At 44.8% G+C, this 7776-nt stretch overlaps 1 pseudogene; it reads right to left on the bottom strand.

The window, feature by feature from the left end:
* Positions 1-2030: 2030 nt before the first annotated feature.
* On the bottom strand, positions 2031-2866 carry LOC125538375 (annotated as a pseudogene).
* Between the last annotated feature and the right edge of the window lie 4910 nt (positions 2867-7776).

The raw sequence follows: 7776 nt of genomic DNA, 5'->3' as shown, positions 1-7776 counted from the left end.
TTTTATTTTCATTTATTTTTCGTTTTCTTTCTTTTTTGGTTTTCATTCTACATTTTTCGTATACGTCAAGAACATTTTCTAATACACATTTAAAATTTATAAATACAAGATTAATATTTTTAAAATACATGGTAAAAAAATTCTATAGACATTAATTTTTTGGAAATTCTTGATTAACATTTTTCAAATACAAGTTTAACATTTTTTAATACATGGTCAACATCTTTTCTATACACATTTCCAAATTTTTGATCAACATTTTTTAAATACTCGGTCAATATTTTCTAAAATGTTTAATTAAAAAATTTATATACATGATTACAAAATTCTTCAGTTTTTTAAATATATGGTCAACATTTTTTCAATACACATTTAACATTTTCAAATGCTTAATTATCATTTTTCAAATACTTATTCAACATTCTTTTAAATGCTTGAACATTTTTATATACATGGTAAACAAATTTCATCATTTTTAATATATGATCAACATTTTCTATACACATTTAACATTTTCAAAATGCTTGATTAATATTTTTTCAAATACTTGTTCAACATTTTCTGAAATTCTTGATTAACATTTTTTGTATTCATGATCAAAACATTTCATCATTTTTCTAAAACATGCTCAACGCTTCTTCTATACACATTTAACTTTTTTCAAATGCTTGATTAACATTTTTCAGATACTTATTCAAACGTTTTTCAAATGATTGATTAACATTTTTCAAATACATAATAAAAATTTTCATACATTTTTTGTATACATGATAAATATTTTCTACATATGCATTTAATATTTCAAATGCTTGTTCAACATTTTTAATGTTTTTTATAGATTATTTTGTAATATTTATTTAGAATTTTAAAGTATAAACAAAAGTAAAAAATAAAGCAAAAAAGAAAACATAATACGTAAGAAAATAGTAAAAGGAGGTTGTAGCCTCCCGCGCGGCTGGGCCGGCCCATCTGGAGCTTCCCCGACGCAATGCTTGCCTTCTGTCTTGCTTACAATGAGACATACGTGCGCCTGTCCCTACTCGGCTCATGTCTCCACCCCTGCCGTTTTTCATCGGTGGACACAAATTATGAGGATAATTTCTTCTATTGATATTACATACCTTCTGTAGTTCTAATATTGATGGTGGTGTCAGTAGAGGATTCTTTGGCGGTTCATTATTCTGAAGGTATGTTGTGTTATTCCATCTAGGAACAACACGGTACCATAGTGAGTACAGAACTTGCCTATTGATTTCTTTAATACCGACACCTCCATCAGCGAGTTGTTCTCTTTGGTATTTTTCATTTCACTTAACAATGCAAAACATTAAGACGTGGGACATGAGCGTCTCGTCCCTGTCTAGACCAACAACTAACAAAAGGACTGCGCTCGTCTAATAGGGACCATACGTGGGCCATGCTATTGTCCCAAAACGAAGAGCACACTGTGTAATACAAAGAAGAATACAACCTAACGCGTGAATCTATAGGAAGATGAATTGCGCATATTTCAGTAGAATATAGGCCCGGGGCCAAAACGAATACGCACATCTTAAAACACAAAAATATTAAAAGCGAAGCTCGTCTAAAGAGATTGCACTATACAAGATCAGTGTGTAGTTCAAAAAAGGCACACTAAAGCTAGGATGTACACGCATGGTGATACTAACACCGAATATAATGGAATTGACATCATTAATTATAAAACATATAAACAATTTAGAGTGAACTATAAGAAAAATTGAAGTCACGCCTATAAGTTACATCCCGTGGTGCATAACCACCGATCAATCTAGAATTTTGATTTGTCACCTCATGTCTACAACCTGTGAGGCATCTAATCTACACAAACTATGGATTGCTAATTCTCACTTGACTAAGTATTTTCATATTCGATTGTGACTCCAAAAATTCTCAGCCCATAGCCACCTTTGAATTGTACACGGGTACGAGGATGATCATCGGCCGGTGGATTATGACCTGCGGCATTACTGGCACTACGAATACTGGAGCCGCCTGATACACCGGATTACGCTGCTCTGCTGGTCGGAACGCCGCCGTGTGGGGTGGTGTATGTTGGGTAGCTCTGGCTGCTGATGTCGACGTGGTGGTGATCAAAGAAGTCGTGTCATCTGTCGAGTCTGCCGTCAACAAAGGCGACGACGCTATCCGCCATGCGAGAGCGGGGGCGAGCGGCGGCTTGGAGGGTGTCGTGCCGGCCGTCGACGTCTTGCACAACGGATTCGGCGACGTCGTGATCCGCGGCACGAGAGAGGGAGCGGGAGCGGCCAGGCCCTGGGAGGGCCGCCCGTCGACGTCGGCCGGCTTCGCCGGCAACAGAGCTGGCGACGTCGCGCTACGCCGCATGGGAGCTGGTTTCCCGAGGGCCTGGGAGGTCAGCGACGGGGCGGCGGCGGCGTCACGGAACAGGTAGACTCGGAACCGGCGCGTGTTCTTGTCGTTGAACAGCCGGGCCTGAAGGTCCCGGTAGAGCAAGATGTCCAGCATGTCGCGCAGGTCCTCGTCCGTGTCCACGTCGCAGAGCGAGTCCAGCCCCTCGCCGGAGTAGCAGTACTTGACGGAGAAGTTGGAGAAGCCCGCGCGCGCCGCCAGCTGGTCGCGGAAGCCCCTCGTCGAGACGGACGAAAGGACGTTGAGGAGCAGGTGCTCGCCGCCGACGTACCTCGGCGGGCGACTCTCGGCGCGCTCGATCCTCCCGCCGTAGCTAACTATCAGCTTCACGCGGCGCTGCTGGTCGGCTACCATGCTCGGTGCGCGGCGCTGCTGGTCAGTTGCCATGCTCGGTGCGCGGTGTCGCCAATCTTCTCGCGAACGGGATTCCGATGATCCAATGGTTGGAGGTAGACTGGAGGGGGGCGTAGTATGGTGCACGGGGAAAGACGCGCTACTTATATAGGTTGAGCTTTGGCCCCTTCGAGCGAGAGCCGGACCCGGACTCGCGACCGAACGAGATACTATGTCAAAACCCATACGCTGGGCGACGCGCGCGCGCGATCCAGCGCTCGCGAGCGGCCGCACCCGAGCCGTCCGTTCGCAACACGTATTAGTGGGACCCTTTCTTCGGCGAGCGTGGCCGGCGTAGTCCGGCGACGACGGGCCAAGGGGACGGGGTGCGAGCCGGCGGTAGACGGGCACCACATCGACAGGCGAAGGGCGCGCGCACGTGAGGACAGATGGGGACAGGAGAAGCTGGTCAACGGCCTGAGGATGGCGAACGTCAGCGAGGCGGACTGCTACGTCTCCGGGGGGAAGGAGGTGAGTCTATGATGCAGCCCATCCCTCCTATTTTTTCCTCCACAGCGAAACGTGCGTAGATTTGGTCGCCGACGTGTCGTCGGCACCCACGGCGATGATAGGGATAGGGATAAGGGGCTGGGGGTTGCCGGAATCGAATGGAATTTGTGAGCCAAATTCAAATTCCGGCAGCCAATCGACAGATAGAGGGCCATCGAGATGAATCGAGAGAGAAATTGATGCCCAATTGTATGAGCGAACAAAAATCCACATCCCACCTGCATTTCCACGGCGATAATGGGCTGCTCAGTGTGGGGGGCGTTTTTGCCTCTGTCCTAATCCTTGGATTAGAGGTGCATCAGCCCATAGTCATGGCTAGGAGGGAGGAAGTGCATATCCGTGGTGGGCAATAATTTCCGTCAGATCTCAGGGATGTAGGCAATAATACCGTTTTTAGGCAAAACAACAGTGGATAGCAGATATAAGGTCCATTTTCAGGGTGGATTTTAAGGCTTTTAGGGAAGTGTTTTTATGCAGGCAAAACAAATGAGTTTACAAGCAGCAATAGTGCATATTTAGGCAAATAGCAGATATGAAATCAGACTGTGTAAGTAGGGGCATGAATTACGGCCTCCATGCTTGCCTATATCCCTGGGAGAAAAACACAAAGAGCACCCATCTCGTAGAAAAATAAGGTCATGTTCCCCACTCCCTAGGCAAACAGGATATGTTTTTAGGCAATACAGTAGGAAATAATATGCGTTATCTGCTAGGCAAATAGTAATATGTTTCTTTCTAGGCAATAGAATGTGCTTTTTGAGGCAATACAAGCTACAGAGGGTAGAGGAACAGTAGGCAAAAATTACTTAGTATACTGCATGACATAAAGTAGGAAAAAACACTTAACTTGTAGAGGAACAGTAGGCAAAAATTACTTAGTATAGTGCATTGCTTGGGTTTTTCCTTTCTAACATTTTTTGAATGTGAAGTTGATTTGCAACATAAAGCCACCACACACTACCTGTGATAAGATATGTTGCCTACATCAGCATCATGTTTTGTCCCACTAACATATAAGCTATGCCACTTCTTTTTTCTCTTATGTGTGAATAGACATACTTTCAGAACGGCAACTTTGTCGGAAGTGATATAGACAAACTTCAACCGGGCGACAAAGAAGCTCAGCCAATGTGAATAAGTAAGTAAAAATACACAAAACAAAGATCTATCAAATGAAGCTCCGATTTTTCTTTTTACCTTTTTCTCCCTTTTTTCCATCATATATAACTGTGTGCGTGTCTCTACTGCTGCACGGCCCAGTTTTCTACTTTGATTTTTGCCTAATTATGTTCTCCGTACTTGCCTACATTTTATACCAACCGAAGAGAAACACACAGAGCACCTGCCATCTTCTAGGCATTAGAATATGTTTTTCCATGCAATATGGTGTTTTTTTCCGGGCAATATAATGTGTTTTTCTAGCTTTTTGATCTGTTACTGTAAGCAGGAGTTACAAATTGATCTCTCTAGAATATGTGGTAGCACAAGTCTGTATTATTCTGCAAATTCCCTCCTGGTATTCTTAGTGCTGTTAAAAAGTTAAGTTCAGTGAAAAGTTTGCTCTATTATCTCTGCTGGGATCTATTCCTACCTTTTTGCCTGAGATATATGTTGTCGTACAGATCTAGCGAAGGTTTCTTAGATGAAATCATGCAATAGTATGGCTGCTCTGGATTTTCTATCTTTTTTTGAATTCAATAGATGTGCAGATTTAGCAAAGTGCAGTACTTGAGCATAGCCACTTCTCTCTGAGAGAATAATGAGCATGTGTAAGTGTAGGGCTGGCCTTTTCATAGGGAGCAGCCTCAGTTTATCTTCAAGGAATTATTGTAGTTCCAGACATTATTGTGGGCATCTTTTCAACTGTAAGTTTTCAGATATTTTGTTTGTAGGCAGTTCTGGATGATACGTAGGCCTCTTAATTGTAGTTTCAAATATTATTGTAGGCATCTTTTGGATATGCGAGCATCTTTTCAACTCTAGTATTTCAGACATTTTTGTTTATACGCACGGAGTTGCCTACCAACCCACGTATAGTCACCGCACCAAACGATGAATCTTAGAGCATCTCAATACACTAAGTCGCCCAAAGCCTCAATCAACAAAAAACGGCTGCCAAAGCCCCTACACACAGTCGTCTCGCGCGACAACAAAGTCGGCTAAGCGGAGGGAACTAACTCGCCCCCCTACCACAGTAGTCCTACTGTGCCCCCGCCGCAAGTCTACTCTACCATGGCTCACACGCTAAAGCCGTTCAAACAACCCTACACACACAAAGTTGCTACACTAAAACGGCCAAAGTCGCCCTAAACCCGAAATCACTAGAAAAGAGCTGCCTAAGACCCTACACATAGTCGCCTTGGCCCGACTGCAAAGTCGCTTAATCGGGGGTACTAACTCGACCAAGCCCACATTCTAAAGTCGCTTACAATACCCCTAAAATTGCGACGCAGAGTCGCCTAACAACCAACACATAGTCGTCGTAATCCTAGAGTACCCCAATACATTAAGTTGCCCAAAGCCCCAAATCATTCAAAAAGAGCTGCCTACGCCCCTAGACGTAGTCGCCTTGGCCCGACTACAAAGTCGCCTAACTGGGGGAACTAACTCGACCAAGCCCACATGCTAAAGTCACTTACAACACCCCTAAAATCGCGACACAATCGCCTACCAACCAACACATAGTCGCCACAATGCTAGAGTATCCCAATACACTAAGTCGCCCAAAGCCCCAAATCACTCAAAAGGAGATACCTAAGCCCCTACACATAGTCGCCTTGGCCCGACTACAAAGTCGCCTAACCGGGAAAACTAACTCGACCAAGCCACATGCTAAAGTCGCTTACAACACCCCTAAATTTGCGACACAGAGTCGCCTACCAACCAACACATAGTCGCCGCAATCCTAGAGTATCCCAATACATTAAGTCGCCCAAAGCCCCAAATCACTCAAAAAGAGATACCTAAGCCCCTACACGTAGTCGCCTTGGCCCGACTACAAAGTCGTCTAACCGGGGGAACTAACTCGACCAAGCCCACATGCTAAAGTCGCTTACAACATCCCTAAATTCGCGACACACAGTCGCGTACCAACCAACACATAGTTGCCGCAATCCTAGAGTATCTGAAAACACTAACTCGCCCAAGCCCAAGTCACACAAAAGAGTCGCCTAAGCCCTTACACATAGTCGCCTTTGCCCGACTACAAAATCGCCTAACCGGTGGACTAACTCGGCCAAGTCCACATGCTAAAGTCGCTTACAACACCCCTAAATTTGCGATACAGAGTCGCCTACCAACCAACTAGTCACCGCAATCCTTGAGTATCCCAATACACTAAGTCGCCCAAAGCCCCACATCACTCAAAAAGAGATACCTAAGCCCCTACATGTAGTCGTCTTGGCCCGACTACAAAGTCGCCTAACCGGAGCAACTAACTCGACCAAGCGCACATGCTAAAGTCACTTACAACACCCCTAAATTCGCGGCACAGAGTGGCCTACCAACCAACACATAGTCGCAGCAATCCTAGAGTATCACAAAACACTAACTCACCCAGGCCCAAGTCACACAAAAGAGCCGCCTAAGCCATTACACGTAGTCGCCTTGGCCCGACTACAAAGCCGCCTAACCGGGGGAACTTACTCGACCAAGCCCGCATACTAAAGTCGCTTACAACACCGCTAAATTCGCGACACTGGGTCGCCTACCAACCAACACATAGTCGCCGCAATCCTAGAGTATCCCAATACATTAAGTTGCCCAAAGCCCCAAATCACTCAAAAAGATATACCTAAGCCCCTACACGTAGTCGCCTTGGCCCGACTACAAAGTCGCCTAATCGGGGGAACTAACTCGATCAAGCCCACATGCTAAAGTCGCTTACAACACCCCAAAATTCGTGACACAGAGTCGCCTACTAACTAACACATAGTCGCTGGAGTCCTAAAGTATCACAAAACACTAACTCGCCCAAGCCCAAGTCACACACAAACAGCCGCCTAAGCCCTTACACGTAGTCGCCTTGGCCCGACTACAAAGTCGCTTAACCGGGTGAAACTAACTCCCACCCCCTACCAACATCTGCCCTACCGCTGGCCCCGCCGAGAGCCAACTCAATCAAGCATCACTTGCTAAAGTCGCTCACAACACCACTAAAATCACAGCACGAAGTCTCCTACCAACACTCACATATTCCCAGAGTAAGGTTCACTTTTCTTATGTTGTTTTCAACTTTGCCATGTAGGCAATTTACATGTTGTTTTCAATTATGAGAATGTTAATCCCTTTTGCCCACTAATAGCAAAGAAACTTCAGTGTGTAGACTTTATTCTCTAGTTTCGGACTACTTTTTTCAAAGCATGCAGGCAAAGTTTTTTTATGTCTTGTTTGAACAGAGGATTTTTTTTGAACAACTCAACTCAATTGAACTTGCAATTTTTTCCCCTGAAGCAACTATGT

Source organism: Triticum urartu, chromosome 2 (assembly GCF_003073215.2).
Source record: "Triticum urartu cultivar G1812 chromosome 2, Tu2.1, whole genome shotgun sequence".
NCBI classification, from domain to species: Eukaryota; Viridiplantae; Streptophyta; class Magnoliopsida; order Poales; family Poaceae; genus Triticum; species Triticum urartu.
The sequence above is the reverse complement of the archived record's forward strand: the minus strand, read 5'-3'. Positions and strand labels throughout refer to the sequence as shown.